The 19,302-nt window shown below is 38.3% G+C and overlaps 2 long non-coding RNA genes across 35 annotated transcripts in view; one reads left to right on the forward strand and one right to left on the reverse strand.

The window, feature by feature from the left end:
* Positions 1 to 19,302, forward strand: part of LOC147363323 (uncharacterized) — a 504,516-nt gene that overhangs the window by 101,309 nt on the left and 383,905 nt on the right. The gene's annotated exons all lie outside the window — the stretch shown is intronic.
* The window catches only part of LOC147363324 (uncharacterized), a 76,139-nt gene continuing 56,880 nt past the window's right edge, over positions 44 to 19,302 (reverse strand). For both annotated transcript variants that reach the window (XR_015136972.1, XR_015136971.1), the window contains 2 exons: positions 10,106 to 10,186; positions 44 to 606 (listed from right to left, as the gene is read on the reverse strand). This is a non-coding gene — a long non-coding RNA (uncharacterized LOC147363324). The remainder of the gene's footprint in view (positions 607 to 10,105; positions 10,187 to 19,302) is intronic.

Consider the following 19,302-nt stretch of genomic DNA (forward strand, 5'->3'; position numbering starts at 1 on the left):
TAAAAAAAAATCTGTTAGTATTAAATCAAAGAAAAGAATAAGGTCAATTGTAAATCCAAATTTTTATGCACAATGCATATATTCCAGATTCAGTGATGTGTGAGCGCCCCCTACCCCCACCTCCCTTCCAAGCTCTTCTCAACTATCAGCTCTTCGGAATAAGGAGGTAAAAACACTTTCCTTTTGTATTCATTAAAATAGCACCTTTGTTTGAAGACACAACCATTCCAAGTGGAAATCTACTTTAATTAGAACTTGCAGTAGGTAAGATCTCTTTTTCAATTGAATTACTTAATGCTGTGGATTTTTAAGAGCTTTCCCCCTCTGTCTCTTTAATTTCTATTTTCAGAGATAGATAGAACTGGAGTCCATTTTGGGACAAATCTGATCTATGTTTTAACGGTGAGCTTGCTATGAAAATTCTTACTCCAAACTGTTCAGAGAAGTCAAGAATGTATTTTCAGGGCCATCTCATTGCCTAGGGATAAGAGATGATGTTTTCAAAAATGTTTTTGAAAGATGCTGTTTGAAGGAAGGATTGAGGTTTTCTTCAGGTACTGTGCTCTGCGAAAAGGCATGGCGTCTTGCTGTTTTAGGTGAATATCCCTAGAATAGGCAGAAATAAAGAACAATTAAAGATATTCCTATAGAGACACACAGACAATAGGCAAAAGAGAATGAATCTTGCTGATTATATGAATAAAACAAATTCATTTGTATTTATTGAGTTCAGTTCTATCACTCAATTGTGCCCGACTCTTTGTGACCCCATGGACTGCAGCACACCGGGCTTCCCTGTCCATCACCAACTCCTGGAGCTTACTCAAACTCATGTCCATCGAGTCAGTGATGTCATCCAACCATCTCATTCTCCTTCATCCCCTTCTCTTCCTGCCTTCAATCTTTCCCAGCATCAGGATCTTTTCCAATGAGTCAGCTGATTGCCTCAGTTGGCCAAAGTATTGGAGCTTCAGCTTCAACACCAGTCCTTCCAATGAATATTCAGGATTGATTTCCATTAGGATTAGCTGATTTGATCTCCTTGCATTCCAAGGGACTCTCAAGAGTCTTCTCCAACACCACAGTTCAAAAGCATCAATTCTTTGGTACTCAGCCTTCTTTATGGTCCAACTCTCATATCCATACATAACTACTGGAAAAACCATAGCTTTGACTAGATGGACATTTGTTGGCAAAGTAATGTCTCTGCTTTTTAAGTATGCTGTCTACGTTGGTCATAGCTTTTCTTCCAAGGAGCAAGTATCTTTTAATTTCTTGACTGCAGTCATCATCTGCAATGATTTTGGAGCCCAAGAAAATAAAATCTGTCACTGTTTCCATTGTTTCCCCATCTATTTCCCATGAAGTGATGGGACTGGATGCCATGATCTTAGTTTTTTGAATGTTGAGTTTTAAGCCAGCTTTTTCACTCTCCTCTTTCACTTTCATCAAGGGGCTCTTGACTTATTGAATGGTTTCTATCAAAACATTGAATTGGATATTTTAACCCCAAATGGTCTGCATTGAGTCAGAGAGATACTGGGAATCAAAATGAGGGATAGCAATGTGGGAACCACAGGAAGAAAAAAGAACCAAACTAGGAATAGACACATAGAGTTACAAAGCAAAATTCAACCAAGTAAGTTTTTAAAATCAAGTTGATTTCATTGAGCAATTCATAAATCAGACAGCATCCCATCAAGTAATAATTTGAAATCTACACGAAGGGATAGGTTTTTAAAGGGACAACACTGATCTAGACCTGCCTTTGAGTGTTTGAGTGTCTCCTGTGGAAGCATGAGTCAGCAGTGGCTGACTCCAGGGACGGGGCTCTGGCTGCAGCCGACCTGGGAGGCACAACATGTGGCATAAGTCCTCTTGGAGGAGGTTGCCATTAGCGCCACTATAGAACTTCTGAGCCCATGGCCCACAAACTGGAGAACAATTCTACCAAAGAAGTTCTTGCACTATTGCAAAAGTTCTAGGGCCCACAACAGATTTCCCAACCTGAGAAAGGACTGAGAAGCCCCAGGGAAACAGACTCCTGGAGGGCACAACAAAACGTTGTGTGCTCCCCAGAACCCAGGAGAAAGTCGACAGTGTAGGTCAACCGTGGCTTGCTGTGGGGTCAAGGGCATTGACTACAACAGTCCTGGGAGTTGAAATGTGCTGGTAAAAGTCCTTTTGAAGGAGGTCAACATTACCCCTACCATATTGGCCTCAGGCCAAACTACAGGGAGGGAACACAGTCCCTCCCATCAGCAGAAAATTGGATTCAAGATTTACTGAACATGGCCCTGACCACCTGAGCAAGACCCAGTTTTACCCACAGTCAGTCCCTCCCACCAGGAAGGCTCCACAAGCCTCTTACCTTCATCCATCAGAGGGCAGACAGAATGAAAACCACAACCACAGCAAAAGAAGACAGAGAAGCCATAACCAAGCAAGAGATTTTTTCAATTTAGGTCATCTCCTTTTGGGGACAAAATGTTCTTAATAGATGGGTTACATCCTCTTCCTTTGGATGGGGGATGGAAAAGTTCCCATGTGACAGATTACCTCATTAATGTTGGTCGGAAAATTCTGATTGACCACTTAAGACTACATCCCTTGAGGAGATTGAAGCATCAATTAGGTTGGATATTAAGCCCCATTTGGTGGCTTAGCCTAGCAAAAGTGACTCCATTTGGGGCTTATTTATTTTTTGACGGTGGGGGAAATGGTAACAACAACAAAAAAATAATGAAAATGAACAAGGATATTGGAGTTTTAATTCCTCTTTTCTCTGTCACTACCTGTATGACTTTAGATCTGTGTCTGAGAAGTGTAGATGGTCATACTTAAGCTACTCATGTAATGGGATTATCGTAAGGATAATAGTTCAGTTCAGTTCAGTTGCTCAGTTGTGTCTGACACTTTGTGACCCTATGGACCGCAGCACGCCAGGCTTCCCTGTCCATCACCAACTCCTAGAGTTTACCCAAACTCATGTCAATAGAGTTGGTGATGCCATCCAAACATCTCATCCTCTGTCATCCCCTTCTTCTCCTGCCCTCAATCTTTCCCAGCAGCAGGATCTTTTCCAATGAGTCAGCTCTTGGCATCAGGTGGCCAAAGTATTGGAGTTTCAGCTTCAACATCAGTCCTTCCAGTGGACACTTTGGACTGATCTCCTTTAGGATGGACTGATTGGATCTCCTTGCAGTCCAAGGGACTCTCAAGACTCTTCTTCAACAGCACAGTTCAAAGGCATCAATTCTTTGGTGCTCAGCCATAGGACTGGAAAAGGTCAGTTTTCATTCCAATCCCAAAGAAAGGCAATGCCAGAGAATGTTGAAACCACCGCACGATTGCACTCATCTCACACACTAGTAAAGTAATGCTCAAAATTCTCCAAGCCAGGCTTCAGCAATATGTGAACCGCGAACTTCCAGATGTTCAAGCTGGTTTTAGAAAAGGCAGAGAAACCAGAGTTCAAATTGCCAACATCAACTGGATCATCAAAAAAGCAAGAGAGTTTCAGAAAAACATCTATTTCTGCTTTATTGACTATGCCAAAGCCTTTGACTGTGTAGATCACAATAAATTGTGGAAAATTCTGAAAGAGATGGGAATACCAGACCACCTGACCTGCCTTTTGAGAAACCCATGTGCAGGTCAGGAAGCAACAGTTAGAACTGGACATGGCACAACAGATGGTTCCAAATAAGGTTGTATATTGTCACCCTGCTTATTTAACTTATATGCAGAGTATATAATGAGAAAGGCTGGGCTGGAGGAAGCACAAGCTGGAATCAAGATTGCCGGGAGAAATATCAATAACCTCAGTTATGCAGATGACACCACCCTTATGGCAGAAAGTGAAGAAGAACTAAAGAGCCTCTTGATGAAAGTGAAAGAGGAGAGTGAAACTGTTGGCTTAAAGTTCAACATTCAAAAAACTAAGATCATAGCATCCGGTCTCATCACTTCATGGCAAATAGATGGGGAAACAGTTGCTGACTTTATTTTTTTGGGCTCCAAAATCACTGCAAATGGTGACTGTGGCCATGAAATTAAAAGACTCTTACTCCTTGGAAGGAAAGCTATGGGCAACCTAGACAGCATATTACAAAGCAGAGACATTCTTTTGTCAACAAAGGTCTGTCTAGTCAAGGCTATGGTTTTTCCTGTGGTCATGTATGGATGTGAGAGTTGGACTGTGAAGAAGGCTGAGCGCCGAAGAATTGATGCCTTTGAACTGTAGTGTCGGAGAAGAATCTTGAGAGTCCCTTGGACTGCAAGGAGATCCAACCAGTCCATCCTAAAGGAAATCAATCCTGAATATTCATTGGAAGGACTGATGTTGAAGCTGAAACTCCAATACTTTGGCCACCTGATGTGAAGAGCTGACTCATTTGAGAACACCCTGATGCTAGGAAAGATTGAGGGCAAGAGGAGAAGGGGAAAACAGAGGATAAGATGGTTGGACAGCATCACCAACTCAATGGACATGGGTTTGGGTAGACTTCAGCAGTTGGTGATGGATAGGGGGGCCTGGCATGCTGTGGTTCATGGGGTTGCAAAAGGGTTGGACATGACTGAGCAATTGAACTGAACAGCTTTCTTTATAGTCCAGCTCTTACATCCATACATGACCACTGGAAAAACCATAGCCTTGACTATACAGACCTTTGCTGGCAAAAGAATGTCTCTGCTTTTTAATATGCTGTCTAGGTTGGTCATAACTTTTCTTCCAAGGAGTAAACATCTTTTAATTTCATGGCTGCAGTCACCATCTGCAGTGATTTTGGAGCCCCCCAAAAATAAAGTCAGCCACTGTTTCCTCTGTTTCCCCAACTATTTGCCATGAAGTGATGGGACCAGATGCCATGATCTTAGTTTTCTGAATGTTGAGCCTTAAGCCAACTTTTTTCACTCTCCTCTTTCACTTTCATCAAGAGACTCTTTAGTTCTTCTTCACTTTCTGCCACAAGAGTGGTATCATGTGCATATCTGAGGTTATTGATATTTCTTCCAGCAATCTTAATTCCAGCTGGAGCTTCATCTAGCCCAGCATTTCTCATGGTGTACTCTGCATGTAGGTTAAATAAGCAGAGTGACAATATACAGTCTTGACATACTCCTTTCCCAGTTTGGAACCAGTCTTTTGTTCCATGTCCAGTCTAACTGTTGCTTCCTGATGGTCATACAGATTTCTCAAGAGGCAGGTCAGATGGTCTGGTATTCCCATCCCTTTCAGAATTTTCCTCAACATTAAAAAAAAAACACAAAAACTAAGGTCATAGAATCTGGTCCTATCACTTCATGGCATATAGAAAGGGAACAAGTGGAAGCAGTGACAGATTTTATTTTCTTGGGTGGTGATTGCAGCCAGGAAATTAAAAGATGCTTGCTCCTTAGAAAGAAAGCTGTGACAAACCCAGACAGCATATTAAAAAGCAGAGACATCACTATGTAGACAAAGGTCTGTGTAGTCAAAACCAAGGTTTTTCCAGTAGTCATGTATAGATGTGAGAGCTGGACCATAAAGAAAGCTGATGTTTTCCAATTGTGGTGTTTGAGAAGACTCTTGAGAATCGGAGTCTGCATGGAGATCAAATCAGTCAATCCTAAAGGAAATCAGCCCTGAATATTCATTGGAAGGACTGATGCAGAAGCAGAAGTGGCAATACTTTGGCCACCTTGTGTGAGGAGCCAACTCATTGGAAAAGACCCTGATACTGGGAGAGATTGAAGGCAAGAGGAGAAGGGGGCGGCAGAGGATGAGATGGTTAAATAGCATCACAGATTCAATGCACATGATTTTGAGCAAACCTTGAAAGAGCAGAGGACAGAAGAGTCTGGAGTGCTACAGTCCATGGGGTCACAAAGAGTCAGATATAAGTTAGCCACCAAACAACAACAAAAAAGTGTAACAAAAATAGAGACACCTTGAAAAATGAATGATGGAGGGTAAATATACTCTTACTTATTATTTCTTAGCTAGACATTTTTCTTTACTTTTCAATGATTCAAAGAGCATAAAAGTCAGGTCCCATTTCATAAGCCCTTTGAACAATTGAATATTTCCAATGCCTCAATAATGATCTATGACATAATTCCAGAGAAACCTTATTTTGACAGGATTTCAACTGTAGAAGCAAAAGTATAGTGCACTCAAGAACAGGCAAGTTTCACTAAGTTCAGTTCTGTGGTTGAGATGGACATGTCTCCTTCACTTCATCTGTTCTATGCTCATCTATTTCAGGACATGATAAATGTGCTAAAGAAACTTCAGCCTTTTATGTCTTATGCCATTGTTTTGAACTGCCCTTGTTGTTTAATCAAAGCCACACATTAAATTTGCTTCTGTATTAGGAAGCAATAAAAGTTAAGATCGTAATTCTTTAGGGATTCTGAACTGTTACTTTTTTTTTTTTAAGTGTAGAGCAAGTAACCCTTTGTGCTTTTTTATAGCCCAGAGCTAGACAATTTCTTGTTGATCTGATATGAAGTAGAATCTCTTTTCTGCCTTTGGATCTGTTTAGATTTTAAGTCTTAAAGCTCAACATTCAGAAAACTAAGATCATGGCATCTGGTCCCATTACTTCATGGGAAATAGATGGGGAAACATTGGAAACAGTGTCACACTTAATTTTTTTGGGCTCCAAAATCACTGCAGATGGTGACTGCAGCCATGAAATTAAAAGACGCTTACTCCTTGGAAGGAAAGTTATGACCAACCTAGATAGCATATTCAAAAGCAGAGACATTCCTTTGTCAACAAAGGTCTGTCTAGTCAAGGCTATGGTTTTTCCAGTGGTCATGTATGGATGTGAGAATTGGACTGTGAAGAAAGCTGAGCCCCGAAGAATTGATGCTTTTGAACTGTGGTGTTGGAGAAGACTCTTGAGAGTCCCTTGGACTGCAAGGAGATCCAACCAGTCCATTCTGAAGGAGATCCGTCCTGGGTGTTCATTGGAAGGACTGATGCTAAAGCTGAAACTCCAATACTTTGGCCACCTGATGCAAAGTGTTGACTCATTAGAAAAGACTCTGATGTTGGGAGGGATTGGGGACAGGAGGAGAAGGGGACGACAGAGGATGAGATCACTGGATGGCATCACCAACTCGATGGACATGAGTTTGGGTGAACTCCGGGAGTTGGTGATGGACAGGGAGGCCTGGCATGCTGCAATTCATGAGGTCACAAAGAGTAGGACACGACTGAGGGACTGATCTGAACTGAACTGATACCATGTGGAATTACTCAGAAAATATATTTTTAAAAACTTATAAGTACTTGAAAAAAGAGAGATTGAAAAAATGAAACATTCTTGAAAGTTCTATATATATCTTGTTATCATTAAACTCATCCTTTCTGATAGAACAATTTAACGTCAAATTATCTAGACAAGCATATAATTTCCAAGAGCCAATGATGGAAAGTTATGAAGAAGAGGAGGAAATATGTTACATTCTTAGATGGAGGAAGCTTAATGTGTCTTCATAATAAATAATGTCTTCTTAATCATTTTGTAGATTTCTCTTAAGAGAAATATACATAAAGGCTCAGGATCAATGGCGTGAACCCTAGATCTAGGGGTTTTGGATGACTAGAAAGGAGGGCTGGAAAGAGAGAATTTTGACGCCTAAAATAAATTCAAATAGATTGTACTGCATGTCTTTCCCTATGTGCTACCTCGTTAACTAACTCTGTTAATGCTTTCGGGCTTCCCTTGTAGCTCAGTGGTAAAGAACCTGTCTGCCAATGCAGGAGATGTGGTTTCAGTCCCTGGGTCAGGAAAATCCCCTGGAGAAGGAAATGGCAACTTATCCCAGTATTCTTGCCTGGGAAATCCCATGGACAGAGGAGCCTGGTGGGCTGTAGTCCATGGGGTTGCAAAAGCGTTGGACACAACTTAGCAACTAAACAACAACAACAACATTAATGCTTTTGTGAACTCAAGTAGTACAGCCAAAGCACATTAGTACCAAGGATGAATTTGGAATGAGAGTACTAATATTCCAGACTGGAATAATTAGTGCTCCTTCAGGTTTTTCAGTTACTTTTTCTGTGTAGCTTCGTTTGTAAACTCAAGTTGCTTCATTTGTAAAATGGGAATGAAAGCGCTTCACTTTTCTTAATTTAGCAGGAAGCTGATTCATATGATGTCTTCAAGATAATGACTTTCATCTCTGTGATCTATTCCATGTCTAGATCTGAGTAAAAGGTGATTTTGTTATGAAAAAATTCAATAAAAAATAATGAAAACTTTCCCCCTACCTAGTCTGAGTCTTGAGTAATTGGTCCTAGCTAGAATGAAGCTGGAGAAGATTTTCTGAGTTCATTTTAATCTAGCCAAAACATATCAGGCCCCTCCAGCTGATACAGGACTTGTGTTTAATTATGCACTTGTGGAATGTGGTTCTTTAAGTTAATGATTCCCAGATGTTTTGTGGTTAAGACATATCCTAGTCTGACACTGTTTTTAAAACTTAGGACTACAGATTTGTTAATATGCTTATAATTCTTTGATATATCTTGAGCTATTTGAAACGTCAAAAAACCACAAAGATGATTACTACTCTGATTAGATGTGTGTGCCTCTTTACTCTTAACAGAACATAGTCAGCCTATTCATTCTTAAATGAATTATGCACAAAATATAAAAGTCTTGTTAAAGCTGAGTAGTTAACCAAGAAAATTGTGTATCTTTTTAACCTTCACCATTTGATAAAATCTATTTTGATTACTTTTTACTGTAGCATTTTCTTACGGTAACGTAGTGTTTCAGCATCATCTCTTTAGTGGTAATTAAGGAAATTATTGAATTAAGGCAGGATTCTTATCTTCATTTCCTTAGTAATTAATACATTCTGCTTCATTTTAGTCTTCTCTTGGTCAAATAATTTTTTAAAAGAATGACAAATTCAAAAGAATAATTGTTTTGATGAATTTAGGTAGGGGGAATTCATTTCTGAAAGGTTTGACCCTTTACATTTTAGACTTTCAGTGTAGAAGGTAAGAAACAGAAAACTGACAGCCCTTAACCCAGCTGGATAGTGCTGGTGTGGAGATAGAGAGAGGTGGTACTCTCTCGTTTAGATTTATTTCCTGTTTTACAAATATGCTTAGTTTGTTAAATTTATTTTTTAAAATGATTTTATTGTCAGTCTGTATTACATAGAATTGGTTCATTTTGCTTATTGTGTAAAAAAGTAAGGAGTACATTCTTGTTAAAAATTATGATTCTCCCTCATGCTTTCCTTACCAACCTAGAATAACACTGATTTGCCGTATATCATTCCAACTGATTTATATATTATATATTGTACTACATAAATCATTATATATACATATACACATATGTATGCATATTTATGGGGAAGAAAATGGCAACCCACTCCAGTATTCTTGCCTAGAGAATCCCATGGACAGGGGAGCCTGGTGGGCTGCTGTCCATAGGGTCACACAGAGTCAGACACAACTGAAGCGACTTAGCATGCATGCATGCATTGGAGAAGGAAATGGCAACCCACTCCAGTATTCTTGCCTGGAGAATCCCAGGGACAGGGGAGCCTGGTGGGTTGCCGTCTGTGGGGTCACACAGAGTCTGACATGACTGAAGCTACTTAGCAGCAGCAGGAGCATGCATAAATATTTATGTATAAATTGTGTATCTTAACAAAGCATGCATTATGACTTGTCCTTTTTAATAATGAATAGAGGAACTTGGAAACATTCCCATCTTAAAACATATATATAGATGGTAGTTCAGTTTTTCTTTTTTTAATTAAATCATAATCATGTTGTATACACTGCACAGATACCTGTTATTTTGGTTCAGGCAATATATCAAGCTTATCTCTCAGATCAATGCATATAAAATGAATGCCCCGTAATTTATGTAACCATTCAGCAATTTGGTATTTTTAGTTTTTACTCTTATAAAATATACAGTGACAGTATTTTTACATGTATCTTTGTTATCAGATGGAGTAATGCTTTAGTATAGGTAACTGTACATAGAAAATAAAGGACCAAGGGTGTGAACATTATAAACTGTGTTAGTTAATGCCATATTATTCTGAGATGGGCATTACCAATTTACGTACTCACCCATAAGGCATGAGACTGCTTGATTCCCCAAATTCTCACAATTACTGGATAATGTTGTTAATCATCTTAATTTTTGTCAACCTGATAGAAATGATATTGTTTTAATTTTCCTTCATATAATTGCCAGAATTTGATACTCTTACTCTTTTGTTATTTCTTTTTTTTAATTTTATTTTTAAACTTTACAATATTGTATTAGTTTTGCCAAATATCAAAATGAATCCACCACAGGTATACCTGTGTTCCCCATCCTGAACCCTCCTCCCTCCCCATACCCTCCCTCTGGGTCGTCCCAGTGCACCAGCCCCAAGCATCCAGTATCGTGCATCGAACCTGGACTGGCGACTTGTTTCATACATGATATTATACATGTTTCAATGCCATTCTCCCAAATCTCCCCACCCTCTCCCTCTCCCACAGAGTCCATAAGACTGATCTATACATCAGTGTCTCTTTTGCTGTCTCGTACACAGGGTTATTGTTACCATCTTTCTAAATTCCATATATATGCGTTAGTATACTGTATTGGTGTTTTTCTTTCTGGCTTACTTCACTGTGTATAATAGGTTCCAGTTTCATCCATCTCATTAGAACTGATTCAAATGTATTCTTTTTAATGGCTGAGTAATACTCCATTGTGTATATGTACCACAGCTTTCTTATCCATTCATCTGCTGATGGGCATCTAGGTTGCTTCCATGTCCTGGCTATTATAAACAGTGCTGCGATGAACAGCAAAAATAAACAAATGGGACCTAATTAAACTTAAAAGCTTCTGCACAACAAAGGAAACTATTAGCAAGGTGAAAAGGCAGCCTTCGGAATGGGAGAAAATAATAGTAAACAAAGCAACTGACAAACAACTAATCTCAAAAATATACAAGCAACTCATACAGCTCAACTCCAGAAAAATAAATGACCCAATCAAAAAATGGGCCAAAGAACTAAATAGACATTTCTCCAAAGAAGACATACAGATGGCTAACAAACACATGAAAAGATGCTCAACATCACTCATTATCAGAGAAATGCAAATCAAAACCACTATGAGGTACCATTTCATGCCAGTCAGAATGGCTGCGATCCAAAAGTCTACAAGCAATAAATGCTGGAGAGGGTGTGGAGAAAAGGGAACTCTCTTACACTGTTGGTGGGAATGCAAACTAGTACAGCCACTATGGAGAACAGTGTGGAGATTCCTTAAAAAACTGGAAATAGAACTGCCTTATGATCCAGCAATCCCACTGCTGGGCATACACACTGAGGAAACCAGAAGGGAAAGAGACACGTGTACCCCAATGTTATTTCTTCTATGTATTACCTGTTCATAATATTCCCTTATCTTTTCTATTTAATTATCAATTTTCCTTTTGATTTGGAGAAGTTCTTAATATAATCCATATCAGTTTGTCACTTGTTTTTAGTTTTACAGATAGGGTCTTGTTTATTATTTTAAAATTGGGATGTAGTTGCTTCATAATACTGTGCTGGGATTCCCTGGTGGCTCAGATGGTAAAAATCCGCCTGCAGTGTGAGAGACCTGGGTTTGATCCCTGGGTTGAGAAGATCCCCTGGAGAAGGACACACCAACCCACTCCAGTATTCTTTCCTGGAGAGTCCACATGGACAGAGGACCTGGTGGGCTACAGTCCACAGGGTCCTAGAGTCAGACACGACTGAGAAAATAAGCACACTGTGCTAGCTTCTGCTGTACAACAAAGTGAACCAGCCACATGCATATATATGTCCCCTTCCTCTTGGACCTTCCTCCCGCCCCCATTCCACCCATCTATATCACCACAGAGGACTGAGCTGAGCTTCCGGTGCTGTATAGCAGGTTCTCATTAGCTATTTTACACATGGTAGTGTGTACACTACCTCAATTCCAACCTCCCAGTTCATCCTGCCTTCTCTTCCTCCATCCCCTGTGTCCACCTATCTCGGTTCTCCGTGTCTGCGTCTATAATTCCTACCCTCCGAATATAGGTTCATCTGTACCATTTTTCTAGATTCCATGTATATGCAGCAATATACAATATTTTGTTTTTCTGACATACTTCACTCTGTATGACAGTCTCTAGGTCCATTCATATCTGTACAAATGACCCAATTTTATTCCTTCAAATGACTAATATTCCATTGTATATGTTCCACATCTTCTTTATCCATTCATCTGTCATTGAACAGTTTGGTTGATTCCACATCCTGGCTATTGTAAATAGTGCTGCAGTGAACACTGAGGTGCATGTGTCTTTTTGGAATTATTGTTTTCTTAGTGTATGCCCAAAAGTGGAATTGTTTGGTCGTATGGTAGTTCTATTTTTAGAATTTTTTTTAAAGGAACATTTATATTGTTCTCCATAGTGGCTGTATCAATTTAAATGTCCATCAATAGCACAGGAGGGTTCCCTTTTCTGCACACCCTCTCCAGCATTTATTGTTTGTAGAGTTTTTGATGATGACCATTCTGAAAGGTATGAGGTGATACCTCACTGTAGTTTTGATTTGCATATCTCTAATTATTAGTGATATTAATTTCATGGCCTCTTGGCCCTCTTTTAAATATCAAATAGTCATCCTTTTTTTCCCCTGCAGTTTGTTTTTGTGTATAGCATGAGAGGTCTAGGTGAAGATATTATTTTTAGATGTGAGTGTTAGTAAGTATGCTATACTTTGTCCTCAGGTTGACTCTAAAAATTATAATCCAATAAGTAGGTTTTACAATAGTATAAGTATGTGAATGTTGTTCCCTGTAAGACCAAGTAGTACATTTGGGCCCTTAGAAAAGAAACAGAATATATTGACATTAATTTCATGCCTCTCAAAGGAACATGATGTCAAGGATTAATTTTTTCTCTTTTTTAAACACTCGAACACTTGCTCGAAAATGGTACCACATTTCAGTTTGCTTCATATTTAGACTGTTAATTTTTGTACAATTTTTATCTTTTAGGTGTTTTTACTCATCTCTTATATGAAGGCTTTATTCTAGTTACCAGTGGGGTAGAAAGGAATGCCAGTAGTAAAAAGTAATGTAAATTTAACTTTGAGATACCTGATTTTAATTTTTATATGCCTATGAATAAGACTGAATTTTCAAATGTGTATGATGTATTTCATTTACTAAGATGCTAAAGATTTTGGATTTGGAGTCACACATTGGACTAGCATGGTTAAAAGCAGGCCAGGATCCTCGGTTCTTCTTGGCCTCATTTCAAAGCATTCTCTTCACTTCTGGATCTTTCCACGAGAGCACATCATTAGTAAGTCCTGAAATCTGGGGTTCAGGTAGAAACTAAGTCTGGTATTCTCTTCGAGATTTTTAAAATGGGGTGGGAAACACCCAGAGAAGGTGTTTGTTTCTTAGCAGGGGAATGAGGAAAAGGAGCTGGACAATGTACACTCTCCCTAGGTGGCTCAGAGAAATGATGAAGAGGTTTTGGAGAAAGCCATTAAATCTCTGGAAATGCTTGTTATCAATACAGCAACATGACTATTATGTGACACAGAATAATGTACAGTAAGGCCTTTTAAAATCAGGCAGTTGCCGCAGAGTTACTTTAAGACACTGAAGACTTTCTGAGGTTTTCTCAATGCCTAATTATTTTTAAAATGATAGATTACATGTTTAGAATAGGGGCAGGTGGGGAGAGAAATGGGGATGCCAGCTTTAGAGCATATACTTGGTAGAAAAGTACTTCTAAAATTTTTGCCTTGAATGATGAACTAGCATGCTGGTTGGGCTTATTTACTGCAATTTTCTCCTCTAGTTTCCTGTTACTGAATGGTCCACTGACCCTCTTTACCTCTGGATTGGAGATTCTTGCCAATATTCCAACACAAGGATTGACGCTTATCTTATTTACATTTCTTCTTTGTTTAAAAATATACGCCAAAAAAAAAAAAAAAGAAAAGAAGAAGAAAAGACCAAAAAACCCCTGAATTGAAATGCATTGTCTTTTGGTTGGGTTGGGAATCCCAACCATGTTATGTGACCATGACAGAAATTCATCCATCTAGCTCTAGCATCAATGTCTACTCAGAATAAAGTATGAATTCCAACCTTAATATTGGTGTGTTGTAACTTACCATGATTGTTATCATCCTCTATTAAATAAATCTGCAAGCCATGCTGAGGCCTGGATGTATGTAAATAGCAGTCATAAAAATGATATTTTATGAGGCTGGAGTGAATGTCATGGTTTTCTAAGTTTATGTGCTTATCAAGTCCTAGACAAGCCACGAATAACTGTGTAGCACTGTATTTTGAAGTAACACCGAATGACCAATCTAGGGGAGGAGTGGATAGGGTTGATAACATACTTCAGTTATTAAATAGTTTATTTTAGCATGTCCTTTGAGTTTAAATACTTGGGCTTGACTGTCACTGAGGTTACACAGCAGCAGGAGTGAAAATATTTTCTGTAGAAAATGAGTGGCTGAGACCATTAAAATTGTTTTTATGAGGGAAGAATGTGTATTCTCTCACAGAGCCCACTATTGATCACTTTAAGGACAGCCTGAATAATGGAGTGACTTGTCAAATTTTTATGAGTTGACATTTAGGAGTATTTTTTATTTAAGAGTGACAATTGAAAGGTGGTTTAATGCCATGTTAGTAAAAATGGAGCTGCTAATCTTATTATATACAGGATTATGATTATGGAGAAGAAGATGACTTGAAATTATAGAACAAATTATGTTTGCTTTCAGATGCTCTCTGGGGGCAGGGAGCAAGTGCTCGAATTGCTAGGTTTTAAAAATTAAGAACCAATGTGTGAAAATTAAAATGACGAATTGCTATATATTTCTACATATAACTTCCTGATGTGATTTTTGTCCCTTTAAAATATTTAAAGATATCTAATGGGCTTCCCTGATGGCTCAGACAGTGAAGAATCTGCCTGCAATGCGGGAAACCTGGGTTCAATCCCTGGGTTGGGAAGATCCCCTGGAGAAGGGACCAGCTACCCACTCCAGTATTCTGGCCTGGAGAATTCCATAGACCATATAGCTGCCCATGTGGTATCAAAGAGTCAGGCATGAATGAGTGACTTTCACTTTCACAAGCTTAACATGATATCAGAATTTATTTGGCCTTAAAATAATTAAATATCATTGTAGCTGTTTATAGTATAGAGTATTTGTGTGGCTGTTAAAAAGATGATCACCTCTACAGTATGCATACTCATTATGGCTTCTGTGACCTCTTCTCTGGGGTTCTTAGGTTCAACCTGTGCAGTCGTATATATGGTCTTCCTTCCCTGATAGATACTTGTGTGGAATAACTCATCTTCTGGACTTTGGATGTGATTATTTGCTGGGTTGATGCCTGGAGTGATGGCAGCCACATTGTTATCTTGATCTGACAAACTTGAAAGCAACACTTTGAAGATGACAAAATGGAGAGAGAGCACTCAGGTCTTTGATTATTCCATTGTGTCACTAAATTAACCAGCTGGACCAGTCTCTTTCCAGATTCTTTTTAAGTGACCAAATAAATGCCTTTATCCTTTAAGACCTATGTAGTTATATATTTTGTTGCTTAACACAGAAGACATTCTAACTGGCATATCTTTGGACTTTTCTTCTTAGCTAGGTAAATATTTGTCTTATATGTAATTATAGCACATCACTGTTTGGACCAGTCACTTGCATGCCTTGAAGTTTTTTTTCATTTGAAATGGGTTTCATGCATTTTTTTTCATGTTTTATGTATGTGTGTGTGTGTGTGTGTGTGTGTGTATATATATATATATGTATGTATGGAATACTTGTGCTTAAAACGTCTTTGTTTCATGGGTGTACATATGTTCCCCATCCTGAACCCCCCTCCCACCTCCCTCCCCATCCTGTCCCTCAGGGTCATCCCAGTGCACCAGTCCTGTGCACCCTGTCTCATGCATGGAACCTGGACTGGCGATCTATTTTACATATGATAATATACATGTTTCAATGCTATTGTCTCAAATCATCGCACCCTTGCCTTCTCCCACAAAGTTCAAAAGTCTGTTCTTTACATTTGTGTCTCTTTTGCTGTCTCACATAAAGGGTCATCGTTACCATCTTTCTAAATTCCATATATGTGCATTAATATACTGTATTGGTGTTTTTGTTTCTGACTTACTTTGCTCTGTAGAATAGGCTCCAGTTTCATCCACCTCATTAGAACTGATTCAAATGCATTCTTTTTAACGGCTGAGTAATATTCCATTATGTAAATGGACCACAGCTTTCTTATCCATTCATCTGCTGATGGACATCTAGGTTGCTTCCATGTCCTGGCTATTATAACAGTGCTGTGATGAACATTGGGGTACACGTGTCTCTTTCAATTCTGGTTTCCTCAGTGTGTATGCCTAGTAGTGGGATTCCTGGGTCATAAGGCAGTTCTATTTCCAGTTTTTTAAGGAATCTCCACACTATTCTCCATAGTGGCTGTACTAGTTTGCATCCTCACCAACAGTGTAAGAGGGTTCCTTTTTCTCCGCAACTTCTCCAGCATTTATTGTTTGTAGACTTTTTGATAGCAGCCATTCTAACTGGTGTGAGATGGTACCTCGTTGTGGTTTTGATTTGCATTTCTCTGATAATGAGTGATGTTGAGCATCTTTTCATGTGTTAGCCATCTGTATGTCTTCTTTGGAGAAATGTCTGTTTAGTTCTTTGGCCCATTTTTTGATTGGGTCATTTTTCTGGAATTGAGCTGCAGGAGTTGCTTGTATATTTTTGAGATTAATTCTTTGTCAGTTGCTTTGTTTACTATTATTTTCTCCCCTTCTGAAGGCTGCCTTTTCACCTTGCTTATAGTTTCCTAGTTGTACAAAAGCTTTTAGGTTTGATTAGGTCCCATTTGTTTATGTTTGCTTTTATTTCCATTACTCTGGGAGGTGGGTCATAGAGGATCCTGCTATGACTTATGTCAGAGAGTGTTTTGCCTATGTTTTCCTCTAGGAGTTTTATAGTTTCTGGTCTTACATTTAGATCTTTAATCCATTTTGAGTTTATTTTTGTGTATGGTGTTAGAAAGTGTTCTAGCTTCATTCTTTTACAGGTGGTTGACCAGTTTTCCCAGAACCACTTGTTAAAGAGATTGTCTTTTCTCCATTGTATATTCTTGCCTCCTTTGTCAAAGATAAGGTGTCCATAGGTGCGTGGATTTATCTATGGACTTCCTATTTTGTTCCATTGATCTATATTTCTGTCTTTGTGCCAGTACCATACTGTCTTGATGACTGTAGTTTTGTAGTAGAGCCTGAAGTCAGGCAGGTTGATTCCTCCAGTTCCATTCTTCTTTCTCAAGATTGCTTTGGCTATTTGAGGATTTTTTTGTATTTCCATACAAATTGTGAAGTTATTTGTTCTAGTTCTGTGAACTAGATAGCTTGATAGGATTGTGTTGAATCTATAGATTGCTTTGGGTAGTATACTTATTTTCACTATATTGATTCTTCTGATCCATGAACATGAAATAGTTCTCCATCTATTTGTGTAATATTTGATTTCTTTCGTCAGTGTTTTATAGTTTTCTATATATAGGTCTTTTGTTTCTTTAGGTAGATTTATTCCTAAGTATTTTAATCTTTTCGTTGCAATGGTGAATGGAATTGTTTCCTTAATTTCTCTTTCTATTTTCTCATTGTTAGTGTATAGGAATGCAAGGGATTTCTGTGTATTAATTTCATATCCTGCAACTTTACTATATTCATTGATTAGCTCTAGTAATTTTCTGGTGGAGTCTTTAGGGTTTTCTATGTAGAGGATCATGTCATCTGCAAACAGTGAGAGTTTTACTTATTCTTTTCCAATCTGGATTCCTTTTATTTCTTTTTATTCTCTGATTGCTTTGGCTAAAACTTCCAAAACTATGTTGAATAGTAGTGGTGAGAGTGGGCAACCCTTGTCTTGTTTCTGACTTTAGGGGAAATGCTTTCAATTTTTCACCATTGAAGATAATGTTTGCTGTGGGTTTATCATATATAGCTTTTATTATGTTGAGGTATGTTCCTTCTATTCCTGCTTTCTGGAGGTTTTTTTTTTTATATATATCATAAATGGATGTTGAATTTTGTCAAAGGCTTTCTCTGCATCTATTGAGGTAATCATATGGTTTTTTTTCTTTCAATTTGTTAATGTGCTGTATCACATTGATTGACTTGCAAATATTGAAGAGTCCTTGCATCCCTATGATAAAGCCCACTTGGTCATGATGTACGATCTTTTTAATATGTTGTTGGATTCTGTTTGCTAGAATTTTGTTAAGGATTTTTGCATCTATGTTCATCAGTTATTTTGGTTGTAGTTTTCTTTTTTTGTGGCATCTTTGTATGGTTTTGGTATTAGGGTGATGGTGGCCTCGTAGAAGGAGTTTGGAAGTTAACCTTCCTCTGCAATTTTCTGGAAGAGTTTGAGTAGGATAGGTGTTAGCTCTTCTCTAAATTTTTGGTAGAATTCAGCTATGAAGCCGTCTGGTCCTGTGCTTTCATTTGTTGGAAGATTTCTGATTACAGTTTCTATTTCTGTGCTTGTGATAGATCTGTTAAGATTTTCTATTTCTTCCTGGTTCAGTTTTGGAAAGCTATACTTTTCTAAGAGTTTGTCCATTTCTTCCAAGTTGTCCATTTTATTAACATATAGTTGCTGATAGTAGTCTCTTACGATCCTTTGTATTTCTGTTTTGTCTGTTATGATTTCTCCATTTTCATTTCTAATTTTGTTGATTTGATTCTTCTCCCTTTTTTCTTGATGAGTCTGGCTAATGGTTAGCCTATTTTATTTATCTTCTCAAAGAACCAGCTTTTAGCTTTGTTGATTTTGCTATGGTCTCCTTTGTTTCTTTTGCATTTATTTGTGCCCTAATTTTTAAGATTTCTTTCCTTCTACTAACCCTGGTGTTCTTCATTTCTTCTTTTCCTAGTTGCTTTAGGTGTAGAGTTAGGTTATTTATTTGATTTTTCACCTGTTTCTTGAGGTAGGCTTGTATTGCTATGAACCTTCCCTTTAGCACTGCTTTTACTGAATCCCATAGGTTTTGGGTTGTTGTGTTTTCATTTTCATTCATTTCTATGCATATTTTGATTTCTTCTGTGATTTGTTGGTTTTTCAGAAGTGTGTTGTTTAGCCTCCATATGTTTGTATTTTTAAGTTATTTTTCCCCCCTGTAGTTGACATCTAATCTTACCACACTGTGATCAGAA

The sequence above is a fragment of the Bos grunniens genome, chromosome 11, assembly GCF_055505025.1.
Source record: "Bos grunniens cultivar Pamir isolate PY7600 chromosome 11, Bosgru_T2T1.0, whole genome shotgun sequence".
Taxonomy (NCBI): domain Eukaryota; kingdom Metazoa; phylum Chordata; class Mammalia; order Artiodactyla; family Bovidae; genus Bos; species Bos grunniens.